The sequence below is a fragment of the Vombatus ursinus genome, unplaced genomic scaffold (assembly GCF_900497805.2).
Source record: "Vombatus ursinus unplaced genomic scaffold, bare-nosed wombat genome assembly UNPS02014810.1, whole genome shotgun sequence".
Lineage (NCBI taxonomy): Eukaryota > Metazoa > Chordata > Mammalia > Diprotodontia > Vombatidae > Vombatus > Vombatus ursinus.
The window spans coordinates 32,507,925-32,535,342 of NW_020954588.1; the positions used below are offsets into that span (position 1 = coordinate 32,507,925).

At 41.0% G+C, this 27,418-nt stretch overlaps 1 protein-coding gene across 3 annotated transcripts in view; it reads right to left on the reverse strand.

Moving 5' to 3' along the window:
- The window catches only part of SERPINI1 (serpin family I member 1), a 99,078-nt gene that overhangs the window by 48,847 nt on the left and 22,813 nt on the right, over window positions 1-27,418 (reverse strand). The window contains exon 2 of one of the 3 annotated variants that reach the window (XM_027875663.1): window positions 22,368-22,480. The exons of the other annotated variants lie outside the window; for them this stretch is intronic. The gene's annotated coding sequence lies outside the window, so the exon portion shown is untranslated. The remainder of the gene's footprint in view (window positions 1-22,367; window positions 22,481-27,418) is intronic. 3 annotated transcript variants of the gene reach the window in all.

Consider the following 27,418-nt stretch of genomic DNA (forward strand, 5'->3'; position numbering starts at 1 on the left):
AGTACCTGTCAAAGTTGGTGCTCCACTGATACAGGCTTTGAGAACCCAGGGTCACCTCCACCTACTCTTAGGAAGCCTTCAGAGAAGGAATAATACCAAACCTCTAACATAGCTAACATTTCTGTGGCTCATTAAGGTTGGCAAAGTGCTGAAAATATATTATCACATTTGATCCTCACAACAGCCCTCTGAAACAGGTGCAATTATAATCTCCAGGAAACTGAGGCTGGGCAGGGCTTTGGGGGTCATTTAGTCCAAGCCCCTTCCTTTACAAATGAGGAACCTAGTGCCTCAGTCACCCATGCCAGGGCACTCGGGTTACGGATGGCAGAGCCAGGGAGTCAATACAGCTCCTCCAACTCCAAAACTCAAGCCTTTTCTCCAGGATCATGATGCCTTACAAACTTTATGCAGGTTTACAAAATACTTGACATAAATTCTCTCGGATGTTTCCCACAAGAACTCCATGAAGTAGATAACTACTGGGGTCATCAGCAGAGCTGCTTTCCTACTCTTGAGAATCCACCCGAGGCTCTGCTCTCCCCATTGGGAGCTGCCAGGCCAGGTGACGACTTCAGGAGGGGCCCTCCCAACACCACCCCTGGCTCTAGGGTCTGGATTTCTTTCCACCATCCTCACTAGCCATCTTGGCCCCTCCGCCTGCTTTTCCAGCTCCCCTGGAAAAGGAGAGGCATTGTTTTGTTGGCTTATGTTTCCCAGCCCTTAGCACAGTGTCTGACACATAGTAAGCACTTAATAAATATTCTGTCTGTCTATCCTTACAAATGAAGAATTGATGCCTAGGAGGGTAATTTAGTTGCTCATGGATGATCTGGCAATATCAGAACTTGAACCCAGGTCTCTCCTGACTCCAGTTACTGCACTCTTTTGGATTATACCACACTGCTTAATAATTTCCATTTCCATTTATCATTTAATTTAAAAAAAGATTTATTCAAGTTAGTGAACTTATTTTAATATACATTTCCATGGGTCAACACAGTTATTAGAGATTAGAAGGCACTGGAATATTTATCCCCTCTCTGACACTCAATATTTCCATAGTCCCTGGTGGATGATGGTGGATTATTTAGGCCAAAAATCAAGCAGTACCTCTCTGAAGGTACCAGAGTATCACAAAAGTGGGGCTGCTTTCAGAAACCCTGAAAGAATAGGTGAGCATCACAGGAGTGCCTGCTTTAGGTTTTAGACATGGGACTGGTTTTGGAATTTCTAGTAAAATTGGAGGGAATATGCATTTCCAGTATTTCCCTTGGGATTCTGATTGGCACTAAAGGGAGCATCTGAGGAGGCAGCTAGATGGCACAGTGGATAGGTCCCTCAGGAGGACCTGAGTTCGAATCCAGCCTCAGAATCCAGCCTCTGGTGACCAGGGTCACCAGACTAGCTGGGTGACCCTGGGCAAGTCCCTTAACCCCAACTGCCAAAAAAAAAGAAAAAAAAAAGAGCCTCTGAGTGTGTCTGGTCTTCCCTTAGCCCAGATCCTGGTTTTAGAGATGCTCTGGGCTCCTCTGGAACAAGAGCCTACTGAAGATTGCACTTCACCCCACCAAAGGCATACCCCAGGTTTCCTTTAGGGGTATCTTGAGTCCTTTCTAGAATTCTATAATTTCACTAGCAATTTCTCTAGGCCCCAGAGCATAGGATCTATCCAAACCTCCAGAAATATCTCACTGTGATGAGAAAGTCACAGTGGCTAGTCGTCCCTAAGGATAAGCTTTCTAACCTTTGCATGAGGAGAGGAAATAAGGGATACATACGGCATATTTTTTAAAAAACGTTTTCTCCTTCCATAACAAATCCTTGCTAACTCTTTTCTAGGTAACTGATTTTTTTTTAAAAGAATCATTCAGGAGACCAGAAGACTCCTTTCAGGCTTCAAAGATGTTTCTGTCAGGCAAGGCTGACTTTGTGCTAGGGAAATGGGGCCAGTGCTGATTCAATGAGAAGAGGTGGATGGAGCCAGTGCCTTCCGGTATCGCCAGTGGGGTTTGTCTGGCAAGTTTTAATGAACAATTCACTCAGAGCCGTTGGAGGGCGTTTACATTATCTGCCAACGAGGACTGCTTGTGGATTACAACCAGAGGAACAGAGCAAGTGACTCCAGAGGTCTAGAATCAAGTGAGGGGTTGCCAGAGATTCAGTGCAAAATTCATCCCTTCGAGATCACCTAATTAAACTGGCTGTTTAAAGACTTATACCAAACATTTTTAACATGTCGCCTCCATTATACTGTTCCTTCTCCTGTCTACCCCCTAGGAATAACAGAGTTGTCTTCCCAACTCTCCCAAGGATCTGGGAGATAACCTGCTATGCGTCAGGGGATCTTGGCTTGAATCCTGGCCCTTCTAATTACTGCCCAGGTAACTTTGAGCAGACACTTAACATTTCCAGGCCTCAGTTTCCAAAACTGTAAAAGGAGGGGGTTGGTCTCAGATGACATCTAAGGTCCCTTAGAACTCTAAATCTATTATTTTATGATCCCCTAACAACTTACATAAATCACAAGTGTCTCAAAACCACATTTGACAGCCAATCAGGCAACAAGTATTGATTAAATGCCTGCAATGTTCTAGCCCTAGGGAAACCCATAGAAAAGAAAGGGTTCTTGCCAGATGAAGAAATTGAGGCTGGGAGGTTTAGTGACTTACCTGAGGGTTACCTGGCTTGCTCCTGGCAAAGGCCTCAGATCTCCTAAGTCCCGATCATTGGGACTTGCCACTCTAGGTAGTGGCTTCCCTTTCCTTCCTGACAAAGTGAATTAAGTGCTGACCTTGGAATCCAGAAGCAGGTTCAAAGCCAGCCCTTGATGCTTAGGAGGTATGGGACACCGGGCAAGACACTTACTCTCTTTGATGTTGAATCCTTTCAGTCGGATCAGACTCTTTGTGACCCCATTTGGGGATTTCCTGGCAAAGATACTGGAGTGGTTTGCCATTTCCTTCTCTAGTTCATTTAACAGATTAGGAAACTGAGGCAAACAGGGTTAGGTGACTTGCTCAGGGTCACACAGCTAGTAAGTGTCTGAGGCTGGATTTGAACTCAGGAAGACCAGTCATCCTGATTCCAGGTCTACGTACAACACCACCTAGCTGCCCTAATCTCTCCGATAGTCTCCAACACTGTGATATTGTAGGGAATGGACAGGAGCAGATAAAAGGTTACAGACCTAGAGTAAGGAAGACCTGGCTCTAAATCCCAACTCAGACACTTACTAGCCTTAAGACCCTGTAAGTCACTTAAACCTCTGCCTGCCTCAGTCTTCTCATCTGTAAAATGAGGATAATAATAGCCCTTACCTCCTAGGGTGGCTGTGAGAACAAATGAGATATTTGTCAAGCTCTTCGCTTAATACATGATTGAAAATACTTTATAAATGTGCTATTACCATTATTATGTGCCACTATTGTTATTATTATTGACTGACAGTGGGATGCATTTTATATTAAGAAAGAATACGAACCTGCCATAGGAACTTTAACAGACCTAGTGTTGGCCAGTCATCATTATGCGGCTGAGAACAGGCCAACAGGTAAAAACAAGCGGGTACCAAAGCACAGGCTGAACGTACGGCCTCCCCACCTCTGCGATGTTCACACCAGTCACAGCTTACGGAAGGCCTGCCCAGGGACTTGGATGATTGTTCACATTGTGATGAAAGAAGGAAGGCAGGTCCAAAAGCGGAGAGGAAGCCTACCCTGGGGGAACCGGGGAGGAGCAGAAGCAATCTTCTGCACAGAAAACACAGTGGGCGTTCCATAAATGTGAGTTATTATAAGGACTGAATTACTTCATACTTTTATTTGGTTGTTCCTTAACATTTCCAATAGGACGCTTCTTCTTGATCTGCCTTCGGGCCCAGATGCTGGTGAGAGGGGGAAACAAAGTCAGAGAAGGAGGCAGGGCCTTGGGAGACCATGGCATTCATCTCAGCCTGGCTTACGTCAACCCAAGCAGATAAGAATCTATCCCATTTGCTGAGACCTCCAGAGAAGAAAATTCAATTACTTCCCTCTGTAACCTGTCTAATGGCTAATAATCTCATTGTTCAGAGATGCTCTCCTCTATCTCCCTCAAACTTTCATAAGGCAGAGTTAAGACGTTTTCTCTTAAGGTTCTCACTGTCTACACTATTGAGGATAGTGGCTTTTTTTTTTAAACGTCAGAAGGGAAGGGAAGAGAAAAAACATATATAATGTGCCTAGTATGTGCTGGCACTTTACAAATATAAACTCATATGATTCTCAAATAACTCTGGGAGATGGGTGCTATTCCATTTTATAGTTAAAGAAACGGGCAAACAGAGGTTAAGTGACTTGCCCAGGGTCACGTAGCTACGAAGTATCTGAGGCTGGATTTGAACTCAGGTCTTCCTGACCCTGGGCCCAGTGCTCTATCCACTGCCCCACCAGGCTTCCTACCTTGATACTGTTGGCACATGGATTAGTTGTTCACCATCTTGTACACATTCATCATGCTTTTCCTACCCAGGCCTATTCTCCTGATCTTTTTCTTTCTATAACTTTTAATCTCTGGAATGGGAAGCAGCCTCCTTGAGGAGTTGTGTCCCAAGTGATGTGATATTCCTGCCTCATCTGATCCCAGACTTAGGGCTGTGAGGAACCTGCGAGATCTCTACAGTATGGCAGACAGAACACTGTCTTAGTAGTCAGCAAACCTGAGCTAAAAATCCCATCTCTGACACCGACTACCCTTCTATAACCTTGGACAAGTCACATTTTCTCTCCTGGGGACCCAGTTTCCTTACCTGTAAAATGAGAGGATTAGAGTTAGACGATCAATCAAAACCATTTATTAAGTCCCTACTCTGTGCCCGGCACTGTGCTAGGAATACAAAGACCGAAACAATCCCTACTCTCAAGTTGCTTATTAAGTGGCCTCTGAAGTACCTTCCTGCCCTGTGGTCATCAAGCCCAACCTCCTCGATCCTTAAGAGCAGGGACTAGGTTTTGGTTTTTGTCTTTTTTTTATCCCCAGCACTTGGCCCAGAGCCTGGCCCATGGCAGGCACTTAATAAACACTCCCTCACTTGACATGCCTCGTCTCATTTTACAGATCAGGAGCCCAAGTTAAATGACTCGCACAAAGTCACACAAATAGTATATGTATGGAGGAGGCAGAATTTGAACTCAGGTCCTCTGACTTCAAATGTTCTTTATGTCACATCATGATGTTTCCTCTATTATGATGTAATAAGACATTTTATCTCTTCTTGGACTTCTAAAAACTTTCAAAAAGGGAAAGCTATGGGTAAGAAATAAAAAAGAACAAAATCTTTGTATCAAATTTCTCTGATAAGTGTTTAATATACAAGCTATGCAGTCAGCTAGGAGAAACATATAAGACTAAAAGCCACTTCTCAATTGATAATTAGTCAAAATATATAAACAGGTCTTACAAGAAAAATTGCAAACTATTAGCAATCATATGAAAGAATGCTCCAAATCACTAATCATCAGAGGAATGCAAATCAAATTAACCAAGAGGTTTTACCTTGTGACCAGGAAACTGGACAAATAATAAGAATAATTACTGTTGTAGAGGCTGTGGAAACACAGGCACACTGTTGTATTGTTGGTGGACTTGAGCATTTGGTACAACCATTCTGAAAGCCAATTTCGAATTATATAAATAAAGGGGCTAATTCATCCATATTCATTGGCCTAGAGGTTTCACTACTAGGCACATACTCCAAAGAGATCATTGGCAATTAAAAAAAAAAAGAGCCCTGGTGTACACAAAAATATTTATAGCAGCACTTTTTTGCAATAGAAAGGAACTATAAACAGAAGAAACACCCATCAACTGGGGAGCAGGTAAACAAACTTCAGTACATGAATGTAATTAGGATATCACGGTGCTCCATGAACATGGAGAAGCATCAAAAGATTTACATAAACTGATGCAAAGTCAAGTACAGCCAAGACAGCTATGAAGAAAACTGAAGGAATAACCCCAAAACAACCAAAAAGAAATGTTGTTAAATTTGAAAGAACAAGCTCGGCCTCAAAGAGGAGATATGAGAAGACCTTCCCCCCAACTTTGCAATGGTGGGGGCTGAGGGTGTAAAACACTGCATTATAGAGTCCATTTTTTTTTTAATGTATTGATTGACTTTGCTGGAATTTTCTTTTCTTTCTCTGTTATAAAAAATTATTTGTCACAAAGGTTAGCTGGGAGGAGGGAGGAGAGACATACAGGTGGAAATCTACAACGCAAAACTAAAATGTATCACATAATATGTACATATAGTATATATAAACTGATCTGATTAGTAATCTATTTTTTAAAGTGATCACAAAGTAGCTCTGAATATATTTTGGAAAGTTTTTGTTTTTGTCTTTTAATTCCTCCCACCCCCATCTCAGACATGAGTCAGTGCCTACAGATGTGAGCAATCAGACAAAAGCAAATGATGGCTACCTTGCTGTTTTCTTCTCCTGCCAGTAAGCTCTCCAGAGGACAAATGTATGAGGGATGCCCTGTGCCTTTTAGAGTCACCCGTATTCAGAGCTCCCTCTCTACACACAACAGAACTAGAACTCAAGTTACGGAAGCAGAATGCCTTTAAGGTCTGTTGCGTTAGAGAGGACGGTGCAAGACAGAGTCCAGAAACAGAGCTGGGTGTGTGGTGATGTTCTCACTTCTATCAGCACTCTTGAAGACTGGAAGTGAGGAGAAGGGGAGGGATGAAGGATGTCTGTAAAGTCTCAGTGGTGATGCTCTGGGATTTAAGCAGAGAACTGATATGATCCTGTTAAGTTATCTAAATACCAGAACAGCATGGGTTTTGTTTGTATCTTTCTTAGGCAGTTTCTTACTCTAAATTGTATTGATTTGTGTCTGTGTGGATATCTGGGTCTTATCTCTTCCTGATAGATTAAAAACTCTTAGAGAGAAGAGTGTAGCCAGAAGCATGGAATTAAGCAAAAAGGCCTCTCAGCAGCCACGAGAGCTCCAATGGCCATGCACCAAACATGCACCCACCCTCTCAGAAAGCCGATTAAGTCCCTCACTCAGAGCTTATTTAGTCGTGTTTCACGTCCAGTTCTATAAAGCTTGGTTATCTGGTTTCTTAGCAAAAATCAAAAACGCTAAATCCAAAGAAAAGATGCCTCCCGACTCTTTACCATGGCTAACCATTGAACAGTACTCCCCTCTTGCACTCTGACCTAGACAAACGGGCCTTTGTTTCTCCCAGATCATTCCATTTCCCATCTCCATGCCTTTGCCCCTGCCATCCCATATGCCTAGAATGAGCGTCCTCCTCATCTCTTCTTCAAAGACTTTCTTCTGCTTCTTCTGGCTCCAACACCATCTTGTACATTAGGGTCTCCAGATCTCTCAATTGCTAGGTCCCTCCTCTATATACCCTGGATTTAACTAGCTCAAATTTATTTGCATTTATTATCTCCATATTTCTTCTAAAAGTACTTACAGGTATACTTATTAGAATACAAATATGGAACGTAAATAGAACATGAGCTTCTTGAGAAGGGGTCTACTTCATTTTTTTGTACTTGAATCCCCTTAAAATAAACAATTTTTAAACTTGACATGTAGCTACCAAATCCAATAGCCTTGGATCTACATTTTAAAACTTAAGGTCAAATCTTGGCTTTGAGATTAATTAGCTATGTGACCTTGGACATGTGACCTAACCTCTCAGGACTCCAGTTCACTCCTTTGAAAATGAAGGTGTTGAATCTGAAGGTCACTAAATGGATAGAGCACTGGGCTTCGAATCAGGAAGACTCCTCTTGAGTTCAAATCTGGCCTCAGACACTTAGGACTATGTGACCCTGGGCAAGTCACTTCACCCTAATTTGCCTCAGTTTCCTCATCCGTAAAATGAGCCGGAGAAGGAAATGGCAAAGCACTCCAGTATCTTTGTCAAGAAAACCCCCAAAAGAGGTCACAACAAGTCAGACACAGCTAAAATGACTAAACAACAACAACAAAAAGGTCCCTTCATATTTTCAATCTGTGATTCAAGCCCTCCTGCTTTCTCCTAATCTCTGACTTCCACGCATCCTTAGTGTCTCTCTTTCTGTTGGTTCCTTAGCATCTACCTACAAATATTCTTAGTTCTTATTCCTCAGTAGTTTTAATAAAGCCTCCCTGTAACCGTCTCAGGACGATTAGAGGATGGTCTCAAGTCCTTTCTCGCTTATTTTGCTAAGCTTCTCAAATCTCACTTTTGTAGCTATTTGCCATTGTTGTTATTGTTATGATCATTATTAGTGATGATGATGAGAATAATAGTAGCTTAACATTTACATAGAGCTCTAAAGTTTGCAAGATTCTTTGCAAATATAATCACTTTTGTTCCTCACAACAACCCTGTGAGGTAGGTACAATTATTATCTCTATTTTACAGGTGAGGAAACTGAGGCTGAGAAAGCCTGTGTGATCCTGACTTGCCCAGAATCACACAGTCAGTAATGTCTGAAGGAGGACTTGAACTCAGGTCTTCTGGTCTCCCAGCTCTCTGCCCTACTATGCTATCTAGCTGTCTGACTATTCACTCGTCAACTTCTTGGAATGAAGCTTCTCTTTTCCTTCTAGTGAAACTGCGTTTCAATCACCAGTGACCTCCTGATTGCCAAAACCAATGAATGGTCTTTTAACAGACCCCATTCTTCCTGACCTCTTTGCTCTTTTGACACTATTGATTGACCCCCGCCTTCTCCTGGCTCCAGCAGATGGTCTCCTCCCTTGGCTTCCGAGAGGCCACATATTCCTGGTTCTCCTCCTACCTGTCTAATCTCTTCTCCGTCTTCTTCACTGATGCCTCATCCTTTTCACAAATCCTAATCCAAGTGTTAGCAAGGGTCTGTCTTCCTCTTCACACCCTATTCTTTCTCCTTTGACACTCTCATTCACTCTTATGGCTTCAGCTGTCATTTCCTTTACGCAGATTCCTCTTAAGTCTATTTCCCCTCCTCTGACCTCCTTTCTCAACTCTAGACCCATCTGTCAAACAGCCCACAGGACAATTCAAGTTGAGTATCCTATCATCACCTTAGTCTTAGCATATCCATTGACAAACTTGTATTTAAATTCAACAAAATTTTATTAAGGGCCAACTGGGACATGCAATGGATAGAAGACTGAATTTTGGATTCAGAAAGACTTGGGCTGAAATCTCACCTCCAACACAATTATCCATGTGACCCTGAGCTAATTGCTTAGCCTCTACGGAACTCAGGTTCTTCATCTATAAAATGGTGATGATAATACACCAAGGGCCCACCTCATAGGGTTGTTCTGCGGCTTAAAGAGACAAGCAATGTAAGGGCTTTGGAAACCTTAAAATGTTATAGAAATCAGTTCTGTTTTGGCCGCCTTCAAGGCCTATCTGTACACTTAATGTCTGTGGCTCCGCTGGATACTCATTGCCCCACCTGTGTATCTTTGGAGTCATTACTCTTTCCTCTCCATCACCTCTCTATCAGTTACTAGGTCCTATTCAGACCAAGCTCCAATGTCTCTCAAATCCACCTCCTCTTTTCCACTGCTATCCATTCCAGCACAAGCCCTTGTCTGGACTATTTAAATAGCATCCTTCTAGGTCTTCCAAACCCAGTTTTCTTCCTGCTAGCCAATCCATTGGTCATATGACTCCCTTAAATAATGTCTTAGGCAGAGATGCTCCTCTGCTCAAAAAATCTTCAGTGGTTCCCCATTGTATCCCAAGTTCTAACTACTCTGCCAGTCATTCAAGGCCCCCCACTCTTGCTGCCATCTGAATTTTCCAGCGTGTTCTCATACTAAACACTCCTACTTCCTCTTTGCTCCATCCACACTGGAAAACCCTCCCCTTCCCACCAAACATGAATGCATGTACCTACATGATTACACACGTGCACATGCACACACATACTGTCATCTCAAATCTCCATGACTTCTATCTGGCTACTCCTTACGCCTAGGATATCTCCTCTCTTTCTTTTTGCCTGTTGAATTGTTACCCAGTCTTTTAAAGTCTAACTCAAATGTTCCCTCTTTCAGGGAGGGAGGAGGAGAAAAAGGAAGAAGAGGAAAGGAGGAAGAAGAAGAGAAATAAATGGCCAAAGAGACAAAAAAGCATAACAAAGCATAAGTTACAAAATTCAGAGTAATTGACCTTGGGGTCAAATGGTCATAGATGCCTGAAAAGCTCTTGCAGAGATCAGTATATTACAGAGAGAAAAGATAGAGACAGTGAGAGAGAAAATATTTATCAAACACTTGCTATTTGTCAGACACTGTTTTAAGTGCCAGGGAAGGAAATACAGTAAGCAAAATCGTCCTTGCGCTCCAAGAGCTTACATTCTGATGGAGAGAGACAAACCAAAGGAGTGTGGGAAAGAAAGGGGTGGGACATGGGAAACATCTAGGTAGTGGCATAGAAGTCTAATCCCTGGACAAGATCATACAATGGCTCACCTATTGGAGTTGGGGAAGCCAAGGCCAAAGGTCCAAGGTTCCCATGGGAATATATCGTTCAAAGAGCTGGCAACATGGTAAAGAGAAGGCAAGCAAGAGGACCAATGATATTCATAATTATTAGTAATAGCTGACATATTTTATAGAGAGGTTTCAAGTTAGCAAAGTGCTAAGTGTCTATGTGTGTATATAATATCATTTAATACTGGTAGATTGTAGAAGTATTTTTATCATTTTACAAATGAGGAAACAGACCTTGGCCATTGTCATTTGGCTGGTGTCACAGGAAGGATTTTAATATCTCTCTCACCTGTTCTTCCAACTGTTCTGTGATGCCTGCTGCCTGCCTCCCTCCTCCAACCACCTCTTACCTCCATTGAGAGGTTTATGCACATTGAATTGCTTAATAGAGAATTCACCTTGAGGTATTTACTATGGAACAGTTATATTGGTTTATGACCTTGTCATAGAATAGCATGGTTACATGCCAAGCTTAAAAATTGTCTGATTTAAGGTAATTATGTTAGCAGTATGGAATTATGCTCCTATTTAAATTTGCATGACTGTTAATAATTACAGCCCCTGCCACCATCTGTTGATTCCTGCAGTTGTAGCAAGTTCTCTCAGGTCAATTTCATTTTTGTTGGCACTCTCGTTTCACAGGAGTTATCCATTAAAGTGAATATTTTTAAATTGTTTAGTAGGGTTATTTTTTTAATCAAAGACATAAAGAAATAAAAGAGGTCTCGTTGAAATGTTAATTACTTAATTTTTTTAAGGATGAGAGTTGACATATTATAAGGTTTAGAACTTAGTACTATTTGATCGTGGCAGTCTACTATAAGGAATGTCAAGGTATACACAACAATCTATCTTCAAAAGCTTAACATTAAGAATAATAATGTTTTTTAAACAATGTATACTCATTGGAAATAGGGTGAGAGTGAGATAATTATGGACAGACCAATAAAGCTATTTCTCTCAAAGTAAAACTTGTAGACAGTTCTATGTAAACATTCAAGATTATAATTCTAATAAGGAAACAAACTTCTGTTAAGATGAACACAAGAGACCATTCTAAGCTTTGTTGTATGACCTCTCTGCTTTTACTGAGTCTTTTCGCAAAGGTCAGAAGATCAAAGTAGAACAAAGGGTGAGAAATGATAAAATGACTCTGGATTAGATGATGGCAGCTTTCAGTTCAACCTGTTGAGCAACTCATCAGCTATGGGAAATAGCCTCTTGACTGTCATTACTTCCTAAAGAAGTTCAATCAACCAAACAATTCCCACAACCAAGAGGTGAGAATAGCCCAGAAACTGCTACAGTGAGCAACTATCTCATCTTCTTGCTGAAGCGATGGGCATGGAAAGGCAACATTGGTTTAGAGTTCAAGTTTATGAAAGGCTGTGAATATTAATGATTCACAAAACAGAAAAAAGCAATAGAGAAGGATTTGCCTTGAGATTCAACTATGTGAGATCACCTTGAGAACATCTGCAAAACAAATGAGGAGGAAAAGGAAGACGCGAAACCTCAAAAAGAAGGGAGCTACATGCCCCCTTTTGATGACCTTTTTTTTTTTTTTTTTTTTTTTGCTGTTCAGTTGTTTTTCAGTTATGCCTGAATCTCTGTGACCCCTTTTGGGGTTTTCTTGGCAGAGATACTGGAGTTGTACATCATTTCCTTCTCCTGCTCACTTTACAGATGAGGAAACTGAAACAAACAGGATTAAGTGACTTGCACTGGGTCACACAACTAGTAAGTGTCTGAAGCTGGATTTGAACTCAAGAAGATGAGTCTTCCTGACTCCAGGCCCAGCACTCTATCTACTATATCACATAGTTGCCCTTTGAAGACATAAGTGACTACAAATTATGATTAGCCTCCATGTTAGAATAAAATGAATAGTCATGACCACTTCCCTATATTTAGATTTACATTCACCCAAACTCACTTCCTCAAAACCAACCACTGAGAAAGACAAAGTTGTTCTATACCCCCAGGACAACAACAGATTGAGAAGTCTCTGTTCTTTCCTGGAAAGAAACAAACTGCCTGCTATACACATATATAATTCTGTCTTACTGTCTTTCATTTTGTCCTACATATATATATAGTATGAAATGGCTTGTAATCAAAGCCCATGTGGCTGACAGAGGGAACCGTCCAGGGAAATTGTCAGTCAACTGGTATTTTTCTGCCAACACTTATACTGACACAGTGAGTCGTGGAGTTTTCTCCCCACAAGGATGATAAACAAGATATCAAAGTGGTAGTGGTCTTTATAGTAATTTATAGTAAATTATTCTTATCAATAGCAATAATATATCTGCTACATTTGGACTAACATACTGTATGAGAAAGTAATGGCACATGATGATGAAGTCTGGAAAAGTGACCAGACCCGACCAAACACAGACAGAAGAAATCTGTACCGGGAGGAAGACAATTTGAAAGGAGTCAAAGACTGGTCCAAGGCTCTTCCGCAAAAGAATTAAATGATGGTGTTTTTGGAAAAGAGGAGGGAAGGAGAGGAGAGGGAGGAAGAAAGAGGGAGAACAAGGAGAAGGAGGAGAAAAGGAGGAGACAAGCCTATTTCAATGAAAACATGAAAAAGAAAGAAGTGAAATTTCACAGACTATTCCCTACAACACACTGTATCTTTAGTTACACAATGCGCAGAGACATATAAAGAAAATAAGACCCTTCTGTGTCTATAGGTTTCTTTTTTTTAACAAGCATTTACTGGGTAAAACAAAATGCAGCCTTGAAAGCTCTCTTCAGAAAAGGTGTTTCCCATACATATATTAAAATAATGGAAGACCATGACAGGTGGGATTATTAAGAAAACTTTTTCAATGACTCCCTGAGTAAAGTATAAAGCGGGGAGACATATGTTTGCCTAATGTGGTTTATTACTATTATAGGCGATGTCCTGTCCAGAAACCAAGGGATAGAGAACTTCTCCAAATATTTATCTTCATTGATGATATTGTGCTAATGTGATGTCCTGAAACATTAAAAAGATTCTTTGGTGAAATCCACATCAACATGAATGGGATCAGTCTAACCATTCACTCGGGATAAAGAAAGTGGATGAATAACATATACTGCCCAAGTAACGTGCATGCAGTTAAATGGAAAACCTATGGAATTCGTCTATCAGTATGATCATCTGAGACAGGTACTAGACACGGATGATGAAGTGGGCCAAGAATTCAATTTCAGGAAGAGATTAGGATAGATTGAATTTTGAAACCTGTGTAATGCTTAAAATGTTCCTTATTCACTTGTTACCAAAACAGCTAATATTTTAAACCATCGACATCTCTTCCTGATGATACCAAGTGGCTGTAACCACAGAACACCACAACTGTAGAAAAATGAAAATTAAAAATAGCCCAAAGGGAAATGAAGAGATGCTTGGTGGGTATAAACAGGCTGCAGCATGTGACCAAGAATGCCTCAGGCTCAATAAGTGGCATAGACAGACATTTTTGAGAACAGACGACTAGAAAAGAGGGAGGTCAGTCATGGAATAAGAAGGAAAGACAACAGATGGATTGGGCTAATCATTACTCCCAAGACACTGAGAGAAAGCCTCCTACTCATTAGGTTGACTACTTATAATAGAATGATGGAAAATATGGGCAAGAGTTAGACAGGATGATGAGGGCTTAGGATCTGTTTATCAGTGTTGGGAGTAGCCACACCAGTGTGCTTTGTATTTGTACTGCCAATGCTTAATAGTGCACGGCACATAGTATGCACTTCATAAATGTTTTTTATTTATTCATCAAAGTTCCAAAATCATCAAGTGGAATCCAGAACTACTTAAGGTGAAGGCGGATAATATCCTGATACAAAACAGCACTGGTGGACTCTACCCTATGACCTCAAACACTATTCCTTTTGGCTTCCCAGAACAAAACATCATTTCCTAGACATCACTTCCCTATATGTATCATCTTCCCCTCTTAAAATGTAAGCTCCTCAAGGGATGGAACTATCTTACTTGTGAATATTTGGATATTCAACTCTTACAACAGTACCTGGCACATAATGAGCTCTTAACAAATGTTTTTTTCATTTATTTATTCATTCATTCAATGCAGTTGCCTGGAATAACCAAGACATATTCAGGCAGCAGAATTCCCCTTGCTTAACATTCCCCATCACACACACTCACCAGTGAGACGGAGAAGCGAATGGCATGTATTAAGTGCTGACTATGTGGCAAGTACTGTACTAATCATAAAGGATATATATACTTGCAAATACGATGGTCTATATCCTTAAGTTAACTTCCACTCTCCTACTGTGGTGGGGGTGGGGTGTAAAAGAACCTACAAAGAAAAGAAACTTCTCTGGGGGAAAACAGCTTACAAAGGGGAGCCACAAGGGAAGACATACCTGTACAAGAAGAATAACAATGAATATTCTCTCACTGAGGGCACTCTCGCTTGGTGCTACTAATTTAATGAGACATAGCGCTTCACTTAGATCTCTAATGAATGGGAAATCCATAGAGCTGAGGAGGCCCTGTTATCTGGGGAACATGAGGGCTCTCTGGAACATGGGGTTAGCTTTAGGGCAGAGGAAAGGAGAAAATGAAAAAAAATGAAACGAGCTCAGAAAGAAGTCTATTTAGTTTGTAATTTTTTGCCCATGGAAATGGCGCTTGGCTGGACTTGCCACTGCCATAATCCTCATGCTCTCTTCGGCATGCCCTCAGTTGGAGTCAAATCCCGAGTTGGCATGACAGGCAGGAGCAGTGTGGAAGGCTGCCAAACCCCAGTCCAGTCTTACAGGCTAACACAGGCTTGGGAGAGCAACACGGGGCCTGACTGCTAATTCTGACAGCATGGTTCACCTCACCGTGTCTCTGCTGAAACCTCCAACACGTCCTTTCTTAAGTTCTTGTTGGCCATTATGCCCATCCCAGGAAGAAGGCAAGCAGAAGCTAGGAGTCCACTTGCTGTTAAAGAGATCGCTGCCCCGGGGAAGAGGCGAGACTAGGGGACCCCTAAGTATGTAACAACTCTCAGATTTTATGAGTCTATTATCCCTAGGCTGTCTAGTTCAGCCCAGGTGGCCTGGGTCTCTAAGATGCTTTCCAGCTTGAAAATGTTGTGCGATATCTCTTCAGGTCAATTCCCTAGACCTTCCAGGAAAAAGATTAGGGGAAGGATCATAAGAACACAGATTTAGAGCTGGAAGGGGCCTTGAAAGCCAGTGAATCCAAAACCCTTATTTTATAGATGAGGTGAATATTGATAAATGCATATTATATAGATGATTTTGTAGATGGATATTAATATGATTAATATCTATGTTACAGATGAGGAGGCCCAGACCCAAAAAGGTTTAGACACTGGTTTAAGATAGAATAGAAGAGCTTGAATTTGGTAGGAAGGAAGGAAACAGTAGCAAGAAGAAACTTTATGGTCCACCAGCTGGGGAAATGGCTGGTTAAATTCACTCACTTGGGACCATCTCACTTCCATCTTTATTATGGGTATTCAGAATACCCCTATTAATCAGCACCGAGCTCTTCCACATAAACACACATACCTGTATCTCTATTAAGAGAAAGCAATGCAAAGATATTTTTAATTACCAGACACTTAAAAAAAATAAACGGTCCACACCTGAGATTTCTTCTAACTGCTGGGGCATGGAAAATCTCCCCACTATGCAGATCAACACCTCATCTGCAATTTACAACTGAGAGTTGCATCCAGAGCTGAGAAGTGAAATGATTCACTGATGGTCACACATGCAGTCGGTATATGTCAGAGGCATTACTAGACCTCACACCTTCCTGACTCTAGGGCTGGCCTTCTGTTCACTCCTGTCACACTGGCTGTCATATAATCTGATATCCAAATATATTCCAATAAAGCTTAATCATCTAGCCATTTAAAATCAGTTTAGGTCACCTATGCACACTTAGCAATGTATCAAGGATCTGGGATTTCCTCACAACTCATTTACAGCCATCACTACAATGACTCTCAATATATACTTATCATTACCTTATTCTGATTTAAAAAACAAAAACAAAATTCCACTAAACTTAAATAGGTGAAAATATCCTAAATCCAAACCGTTGACAGCACAGTTACTCAGTTTTGATCCAAATCAGTTCTGGGCATAAACTATGTATAGAAATGAATGTTTCGTATAAAAATACATATTAAAAGTGCTTTTGCCTCAGTTTTCCTTTGTGCTACAAATTCCTTTAAAATAATCTCCATATTTCTAATTTTAGTGAGAAATTTGATGGATTCCAGCGCTCCCAGAAGCTAGTTCCCAATTGTAATTTAATTAAAAGGGCAATAGCTAACTTTCACCATATGTAGCTGCCAGCTGTAATTGGTGCTGTTTAAGTCTGAAGGCAACATCATTACATGTATTGAAGCGTGGTTTATAAGTGGGGGAAGCTGTCAATTGTGCTACAGAAATGGTTCTAATGCCTTATGATGAGATTAAGCCGAAGGCAGAATGTACAAGTATCCCTGGCTTAATGTAGTAAAGGCAATTATCGTTGAAAAAAATAAACAAACAAACCCAGACTTAACACCCTATATGGACACATCTAAAATCAAACAACAAAGAAAGTTCTGCGATTGATTTGTTTCATCAATAGCATCTCCGTGGCCTAAAGCTTCTCAAAGTACTCTATAGTGGTGAAAATGTGTTGGCCTATGTGCTCAACCTTGCTAAGAATCTAATTTCCAGCCCTATCAGCTGCAATGAGTCAAACTACAACTTGTACAGATTTTAACCTGGGGTGCTTACTGAAAGTCAGTATGGTGTAGTGGAAAGAATGTTCTATGAGGAGTCCAGAGAGACCTGGGTTGGCATTTTGCCTCCCACATTTTCTGGTTGTGTGACCATAGGCACATATTTCACTTCTATGAACTTCAATTTCTTCATCTGCATATTGGGGATTCACTCGACAAAGTTGTAGTAAGGCTCAGGTGAAATAAGGTTATGTAAAATGTTTTGCAGTCTTTAACTGAAGTAGAATATTATATTAAATTGGACTAGCCACATTTGACTTTTACAGTTCCTTGGACTCAGGGATAGTTCAAATGATTCTCAAGATATTGCTAACTAATCAATTTTCTTTTCTTTTTTTTTTGGGGGGGGGTTGGTGGGAGGGGTGTGGACCTGTGATTTCATTGGCATAGGGAAGTTTCGGGTGAGGAAATGCCCTCTATCCATGCATGCCAGCATCTGCTCTGTGCCTTACAGACCCAGAGAATTGCCTGGGCATATTGAGAAGTTATACGATTTATCCAAGGTCACAAAGCCAGTCTGTGTCAAAGGCAAGGCTCGAAAGTTTTCCTGACTCTGAGGTCAGCTCTCCATTTACACCATGCTGCCTCCCCAACTAAGGACTATGTTGAAAACTGTAAACCATCAGGCCACCTTATGAAAACTATGTAATGGTCATAGTGTTTGTCTCCAACACTGAGGGGCTTCCTGGCCCTTATGAAAAGAACTCAGAATCTAACAAGTCACACTGACTAAATTAAATCCATTCTCCTCCAGGTCTAGGGTGGGAACATCACTGGAAAAAGCAAAAATTTTCTCTCATACAGCATTAGCACCAGCTCTTAGTGCTACCTTTTAAATTATACTCCAAAAAGAATGCACAGCTTTCATTCAGTGCTAATTAGAAAAGATACAAGGGCCCTCAGCATTACTGGAAGAGTAACTTAGCCTCTCTCTCTCTCTCTCTCTCTCTCTCAACAATGGACTACAATGTCATGGAAACAGAGCAGTAAGGAACACATTTTGTGCCTTGGGGAAAAGGCAAGTGGTAACAGCTTGAAGGGAAGAGATAATGTGGGCAAATATGAGGCCCCTGGGACCGTTTCAGGGGCAGGAAGTAGCCCCCAAAATGATGGTTTGGCACCTTCTAAATTTCCTGCCCTTAGACAAAGACCTGATGGCCCTGCCCTGGTTATCATTATGCCGTAGAATGATTAAGATGGTTGTAGATCCATGCTATGAATCTCCACAGGATAGGACAGTGAAATGACTGTAACCTCCAGGGTCAGAGGACGTGGGTCCTAATACAGAATCTGCCACTTAATCCCTGTGTAACCGTGGTCAAGTTACTTCACTCTCTGAGCCAATTTTCTCATCTGTAAAATGAAGGGGTTGAACAAGATAATAACAGCTAGCATTCATATAGCTCTTCAGGGGCTTGCAAAGTGCTTTGCATATGCGCTCTAAGGTCCACCTCTATGATCTTATGTGGCAATGTCCCTCCAGACAACCAGGACGAAATCTGACATTGAACCACTATAAGAAAATTTATGCAAAGGCTCAAAGAGTAAAAAGAAACTGTAAAATCTGGTACCAAATTCAATTAATTTGGGATCAAAAACCCCAACAACTTCAGCCTATGAAATCAAGAAAATGGGGGGAAATTTTAAAGAAATTTTCTGTATTTAGAATCCAAAAAGAGGATTTGCTTTTTCTAAGTACTACCCAATGACCCTCCATAGCCTGGAATTTAGAAATCAGAATTCTAGGAATGGCTCCACTGTTGACTTTCTATCCTGTCATTATATCTTTTGTCAGTTAATTTCTCTGGGATTCAGCTTCCCCAATTGGGTAGGAAATAACATTCATCTTTAGATTCCTTCTTGGACTTTTCTGGTAAAATAGCCAAAAAGGAACATAATCATGGGTAAAAGCAGAAATTATCACAATCTTATCAATGTATCCTTTCTCATTCCATTTTCTATTCAAAATTTAGGGATTTTGCTCAACTCTTTTAGAATCTCTTAGCTCAAAAATGTGCCAAGAATTTTTTACAGCATCATACACTTTGGAACAAAATTTGCATAATCTTTTTTGTTTTTTTTTAATTCATCCAGAGGCGTATGAAATAACATTAATATAAATGAAAATAACATTAGAAATAAACTTAACTTTGAGTAACTGTAATGACCAATCTTGATTCTAGAGAAAAGATGATGAAACTTATTTCTCCTCTTTCCAAAAAAGATATAGGGGAGCAAATGGGTGCTGAACGTCAGCTGCACTGTCAGTCAAGGTCACTGTGCTGAATGGGTTTGCTTTACTGTCCTTCTTTGTTATAAAGGTGGGTTTCTGGAAATTCAGGAAATAAAGTGAAGTAGGAAATGACAGTAAAACAGATGACATCAATGAAGCTTAATTTTAAGAAAGAAAACCCATGTAGAGAAATAGATTATAAAGACTGAAATAGACACTTACTGAAATATGTCATATTTAAAAGCATGGAATAGTGGGTCACCCCTGGAGTCGGGAAAACCTCTGTTCATGTCCTGTCTCAGACACAAAGTTGACTGTGTGACCCCTGACAAATCAGAGAACTTCTCAGCGCTAAAGGTAGCTCTCCCAAGACTGTACATGGTACAGATGTCAGTTCCAGATGTGCATCAGACAAGGGAGTTTTCACCCCATGAATTCCCTACACCAGTAAAAGCAAGGACTGGACCAAAAAAAAAAAAAAAAAGAAAGAAAGAAATAGGGAGTTTTTTAAGCACTCACCCTCAACAGATGAAACACGGCAACAGTACATTTATAGCCAAATTACAATTTCAGTTGAAAAGTAATTCTGCAAAGAAGCCAAGCCCCAAAATGGAATAGTGCAGTGAGGCAGGCAGACCTCGGGGGTGTTTCCAAGTACCAGCTCACAGATTAGCACTATGACAGCATGTATAGCACAGAGCTCTGCTGAGAGAGGCACGGAAGCTAAGTCATCTGGCAAACGCCACCAGCAGAGCTGGCGCCAGGGCACGCTCCATGCCCACTTGTGCTACAGCTAGAGAATGGCACTCACTTGGCAATGGTTTTCCAACAAGCAGACCAGAATATTTTTGGTACCAAGAGTGTGATGACTTGGCTAGCAGAGCCAAGTGACAGGACCATCCAGAGGAAGTGAGACAAGCCAGCCAGCTGGCCAGCTGAGGCCCACTGGCAGCAAGTGTGGAACAAGTTGGCCAGTGGAGGCAGCTTTGACTCCATTTTACAACAAATCCCAAAGAAAAGCAAGGTTCAAGAAAATCAACCTCATTTCTCCATCTTAGAGATAGATCATATCAAAATCTCTGAAACTGTAGAAGGGGACCAAGGGGTTGAGAAGCACTATTTGAGACAGATGATAGAAGTAAAACAAAAACAAACAAAAAACAAGGAAGAAAATTTGAAGGAGATCCAGTAAGAAATCTGATTCTATTGGGTCCTTGATGCTAGGTAGCTATGGTGTGGTGGATATATCACAGCACGAACTGTGGAGTGAGGGGCCCCCAGCTCATGGTTCATATCCTGGCTCTGTCACTTACTAGCAGTGTGACCTTGGAAATGTAACTTAACCTCCGTGCATCTCAGTTTCCTCATTTCCAAAATGGGGATAATAGCATCTACCTTCCAGAGTTGTTGTGAGGATCAAACGAGATAATATTTGTAAAGCGCTTAACACAGTGCTTGGCATATAGAAGGGAGGGAGTATGTTTGTACCAGTCACCCTTCCTAATGGTGAGAGACTGAGCTTGTTAGAAAAAAAACAAAACAAAACAGATACCTTTGGAAAGATCAGGCTAATCCCCGGCATGTTCCTTAAATGGCTACATTCCAGCTTCCTCCTTCTCTAAGTGCCCCATTCACCAAGAGAGGCACATTTCCTCCCTTCTTTTAAGCCATCTTTTGGGGCTGCTTACATGCTCCCTGAGTTCCACAAGGAACTGCCTCCCTACAGGGAAGAAAAACTCACCAACATTCAGTCTCACTCATTGAGTGGTACTTAGGAAAGAAACAGCCAGGAGACAGAAATCCTCTGTCTGCACTGTATAAACAACAATAGGTTATTTATTTTTCTGATGATGGAATCCAAAGAATTGTAATTGGGGAATTTGGGAATCTTTTCACCATACTGAGTACAGAAGGCACATGCCACTTCAGTAGCAAAGTGGTCCTAGAGCACATCTGGGATCCTGTTAATGAGCCTATTCCCTCCAATGTGAAATGAGATCCTGCAAAATACAATCTAAAAGGTGCCTACAATTACAAGAGGTTAAATGATTTACCCAGGGTCACTGGGCTATTATGTGTTAGAGGACAGCCTTCCTGACTTCAAGACAATGCTGTAAGCTGGTAGAAGAGGATCAGGGGCCAAAAATAAAATAAAAATAAAATTGGATACTGGCTAAAAAATCGAGAAAATGATCAGAGGAATAGATTGGGTACCCAGCATACAGAAGCAAATGAATATAGTAACAGTGTCCATTAAACCCAAAGATTGCAACCACTAAGGTAAAGATTTATTATTCAACAAAAACTGTTGGGAAAGCAAGAAAGCAGGCTGGCACAAATTGGATTTAGACTAAGATCTCACATTGTATGCCACAATAAACTCCAAGGGGCTACATGTGCTAGATATTAAAAAAAAAATCATTTCATAAGGAAGTTAGAAGAACAAGAAAGAAAATGCTTTCTGCAGCTATGGATAAGGGAAGAGGCCATAACCAAACATGAAATAGAGAGGATCACATTAGATAAAATTCACATTTCTAACAACATAAAATTGTAAAGTTTTTACACAAATGAAACCAATGCAATTAAAATTGGAGGGGAAACAAGAGAGGAAAATATTTGTAGCAATTTTCTCTGATAAAGTTCTCATTTCCAAGATGTAAAAGGAATCTATTCAATTATTTAAGAATGACAACTATTTTCCAGTAGATAAATGGTCAAAGGATATGTACGAGCAGTTCTCAGAGGAAGAAAGCCAGGTGAAAATGCTCCAACTCACTTTAAATAAATAAATGCAAAACCCCTCCCCCCCAAAAACAAAAACCCAACCCTCGAGTTCCATCTTTTACCTATCAAACTTGTAAAGATGACCAGATGAGGAAATGGACAAATGTTGGTGGGGCTGCAGGAAAACAGGCCCATCAGCACACTGGTGGTGGATCTGCAAACTGGTCCAGCCATTCTGAAAAACAATTTGCAAGTATGTTCCCAAACATGACTAAACTATGCATACTATTTGACTCAGCTATACCTTTTTTAGGCCTATACCCCAAAGATATCAAAGAAAGAGGAAAAAGGTCCTAGACGTACAACAGTATTTATAGCAGCTCTTTTTTTTAAGTAGTAAGAAACTAAGAGAATGCCCAAGTGGGGAATGAGGCTCAAGTTATGGTGTATGAATATAATAGGATATTACTCTACTATAAGAAATAATGAAATGGATAGTTTCAGGGAAACCTAGGAAGTAAGCTGAACCAATAAGACAATTTATATATTAACAAATACAATGAAACGAAAAACAACCTGGAATGACTTAAGAACTCTGATGAATGCAATGATGAACCACAACTCCAGATTAAGCCCCAGACCAAGCACTGGAGAGGCAGCTGAAGTTGGGTGTGCCCTCGACTACATGGTTCCAGTAAGAGGAGGACCATGAGGCAGAGCAGGAGAGTTCCTGAACCCTACCTCTTTGAGCAAGAAGAGAGAGAAAGGGAAAAGAGGGGAATGCCAACCTTAGAGTTATCTGTCACACCTAAGGCCAAGAATTCCAAAAACCCAGCTTAGTAGGGAAGTGGAGCTCCTGGATAGTACCAGGCTCCTGAGGAGGATAAGATGGCACACGTACCCCAGGGTTAAAGAACAGCCGAGGCTAAAGCTAAGACACGGGGAGAGCAGAAGACTGCTGGGGTGTTCCTGTAACTGCTACTTTGGGGCACTGATGTGCCTCTAAGGTGCTGGGTTTCTTGCTTAAGACTTCATAAACTTTATTCAAATGCCACAGATCCAACAGGAAGAGAGTTGCCACTCTTAACCTGAGTCCACTTTCCTTCGCATGGAAAGTCAATCTTAAGAAGGGTAACTGAAAGCTTGGCGCCTATATGGGGGGTCAAGGGTGAAAATGGAAGTCACTGTTATGTCAAGGGATTATCTGTCTGGCCATCTAAAACCCATTTCCTTTTTAGGGGGCTTTTGCCCTTCTGAGGGGAGCTCAAGTCACAGGGCAATGCTATGAGTCTGGGGGACTGATCAGGTCAACGAGGAAAAGGAAGAACTCAAAGAAGAAAGAGAACTGTGCCAACTGTTTACATGCTACGTAAGAGTCCTCTATGTATTTTCTGTGGGGTAACCCAATACCCATGAGTACTTGTCCAGGAAGCAGAGGTCCTTTTAACCACATATGTGAAGATCTGTACATAAGTTATGCTTGAGCTGTATTTAAAGGCAGTTACACGTAGAGATAAAATGAGCCAGAGAGAGAACAGCCTCTCAGATTCTTCCCTTACTGCTCTCCATCAACTGCAGCAGGTCCTTTAAAGCGCAGAGTTTGGGGTGCCAGGGCATAGATTCCATAAACAAGTGAGGGATTTATTTATTACCCTCTCTTCACTTCACAGGAGTAAGCTCCGTCAGATGCCCAGAAAGCTCAAGTCCTCCATCATTGCGCCTAGGTAGCAGTTATAGGCACATCCTAGTAGTGCAATGTCTGAGTCTTCTGCTCTCCCTGTGTCTTAGCTTTAGCCTCGTCTGTTCCTTAACCCGAGGGGACACGTGCCATCTTATCCTCCTCAGGAGCCTGGTATTATCCAGGAGCTCCACTTCCCTAGTCAGCTGGGTTTTTAGAACTCTTGGCCTTGGGTGTGACACATAGCTCTAAGGCTGGCATTCCCCTCTTTTCCCTTTCTCTCCTCTTCTTGCTCAAAGAGGTAGGGTTCAGGAACCCCCTCTGCTTGTCCTCGTGGTCCTTCTCTGCAGGAGCCATGAGGCTGAAGGCATATCCAACTTCAGCTGCCTCTCCAGTGCTGGGTGCAGGGCTTAATCTGGAGTTGTGGTTCATCATTGCCTTCATCAGAGTTCTTGAGTCATTCCAGGCTGTTTTTCATTTTATTGTATTTGTTAATATATAAATCGTCTTACTGGTTCAACCTTTGCCATGCCTCCATGCCAGCTTTATAATCTCATTTATGACTTATCTATTTCCTCTTTTTGTTCAGACGATCTATAGGACTTTCCCACAACAATGTCTCCTCTTTATTTCCTTCCATTAATCTTCATCGAACTGAACCCCCATATTACTACTCTACTTCTCCCACCTCCCCTCCACCACCTGGATGTCCTCACTTGAGAATAGCTTCTTAATCTAGAAAACCACTATTCCCTTATCTGAGTGCATGGGTTTAACTGGTGGCTCCTCTCTTGGATTTTGTCTCCCATGAATAGCTGGGCATCTTTGACTATTCTTCTTTCTAGGATGTAGCTGCTATCTCTGTTATCAAGATATGTGTTATCAAGATTTATATATATAATATATGTATATGTATATATACATACATACATACACATTTATATATTATATATATAAGAATGAATGAATATGAGATACACACAGGAAGTTTTCCATCTTCTTCTCCCTAATCAGTTTAAAACCCTGTAAGTTATATTTGTAAGGCTCCAGGCCAAAAGAAAAAAAAAAAATCAGTCCTCAATGGGTGAACTCCAGACCTGGCCTGAAACTCATTATTCCTGTATTTTAATCTATGACCAAGAAATCCAAATACCATTCCCAGATGCCATCTTCCTAACCAGCTGTCCACTCTTCATTCTTCTGAAGCCTCTGCCTTTTATGGGCAGAAGTGATGTAAACACCACATGTGCCCCTTATGTGTGTTTGGTTTCTTGCTTAAGACTTCATAACCTTGAGCAGCGTTTTCTAGATTCCCTCTAGTAGTATCATCTGTGCCGACATAAGTCACCAGAGGCGTGTAGTCTGGCCAGGTCACGACCATACTGCTTTCACTGGGTCAGCTCCTCTGTAGAAGTCATGTCTGCAGTTCTCCCTCCTGAGCATCCTGTCTCTGCCTCTATGAGCTCCTAGGCTTCATCTCTTCAGGGCAACCTGCTGGCCATATTGGCTTGTCTGCGAAGGTACGCTTTGCTCTAAGAAGGGAAGGCTGGGAAGGCTGTGGTGCTAGCTGAGGCTATTAACTATCATATTTAGCCAAGGGAGGCTAAACAAAAGCTAGTCTTAGCCCTGAGGCTAAGATTTAAGTCTTTTCTTTGAACCGTCTGTGTCTGGACTGAATTGCAGCCTATTGTCCTGGACAACCACCTAATTTACAAATGGAATTTATTTTCAACCCCTATTTTTCACCCCAATGGAGATCCTGAGCCTTGTCTCCAACGCATTTCAGCATTCTCTGCCAAAGAAATCCCGGAAGACCCATGAGGAAGCTGGCTAACAAGTCCACTCCCAAGATCTGTTTGGATTGTCATGCTTAAATGACCATGAACCACCACCTTCTGCTGCCTTTATCTGGTTATCTGTCAAGAACAAAAACCAAACCAAACAAAAAGCACTAGCTTGGGTGCTATGTGATGGCCAGCAGGAGGGGCAGTGTGACATGGGAAGATATGGGTTCAGATCGGCCTCTGACACATAGTAGATGTATAACCAAAGACAAGGTACTTAACCTCTAAACTGTCTTCAGCAACTCTCTAAAGCAAAGTAACAGATGAGTTGCTGGTGAGCATTGGTGGAAGGGATTTCCATTCTGGGAGTTACATATATTCAGGAAAATCCATATCTGGGCTAAATTAATGCTGCCCTCCTCCTTTCTCCCCCCAAAAAGATTCTGACTAGTGTTAAACTGCACTGTCATCCTATATTTTTTTTTCTGTTTTAATTATTCATATCACAATGGCATTATTTTCTATTTTTTTCCAAAGTAAATACGCCGCAAACATTTTGGCTATCCTGATCTCTCTACTTAAGGAAAAAGGGGTGGCAAATGGAGGTACCTTTAAAGAAAGATTAGCCTAGATCAATGGTGTCAAATTCAAATACAAGCCAGGCAACCAAACTCTACAATCTGATTCCTGTGAGTCACATACTGACTTAGAAAACCCCACATATTACCATTACCCATGATTTACTGTTTTTATTTATTTTGTTAAATATTTCCCAATTATATTTTGTTCTGGTTTGGGTAGCGCTCAGGAATGTTGACTGGGTAGTGTGTTACATTCCTTTGGCCTAGATGGCCTCTAAGCTTCTCTTCCATCTTTAGTTGCCTTGAGATTAGTTTTACTCTGGCAGTAAAATCAACAGCCTAAAAATGTCATTCACAGTCTATCTGTCTGAAATCCCTGTTGATCACCCTCAGTCTTACTCACTGTTAAGTCTATATCATCAGCAGGATAAGCATATGTATTTCACACATCTCAGTTTCCATCTGGCTCAGGCAAATTTATCCATTACTGATTCTTCCCTACAGGAATTGTTTGGAGAAGAAGATGTTTCAAAAATTCATATAATTTAACTTCAAAATGAAAAGATGAGACATTTTCATTCTATCTTAAGACAATCCAACACTCACACATGCCCCTGATAAGCTGTGAGACTTTTGAGAAGTCACTTCTACTTTCTGGGTTTCAATTTTCTGATCTATAAAATGAGGTTAGACAAAACATTTCTAAAATCCCTTTTAGCTCCAACATACTGAGTTCTATGACTCTTTATTGGGAAAAAGTTGTATTTAAAGCATTTTTGTCAGATAAAACCTGAAATTCACTAGGTAGTTTACACCTGAAAGAACTACCACGAATCCCTTTTTGTAAAAAAAAAAAACAAAAACAAAATAAAAACTTGGCATTATTATAGAATGCATTTTACCAGGAAGAATTTTTTCTATTTTAGGTTCATTTAAAGAAGACAAACGTTTTCTTGCAACCATCCTTTTTTTAATTTTAAGGAATGGGTTTAAATCCTTGCTTTGCAACACACCACCTACATGTAACTCGGTGTAAATCATTTAATCTCTCTCAGCTCCCTATTGCGTCCTGGAACAAATGCGCACACACACACACACACACACACACACACACACACACACACACACAC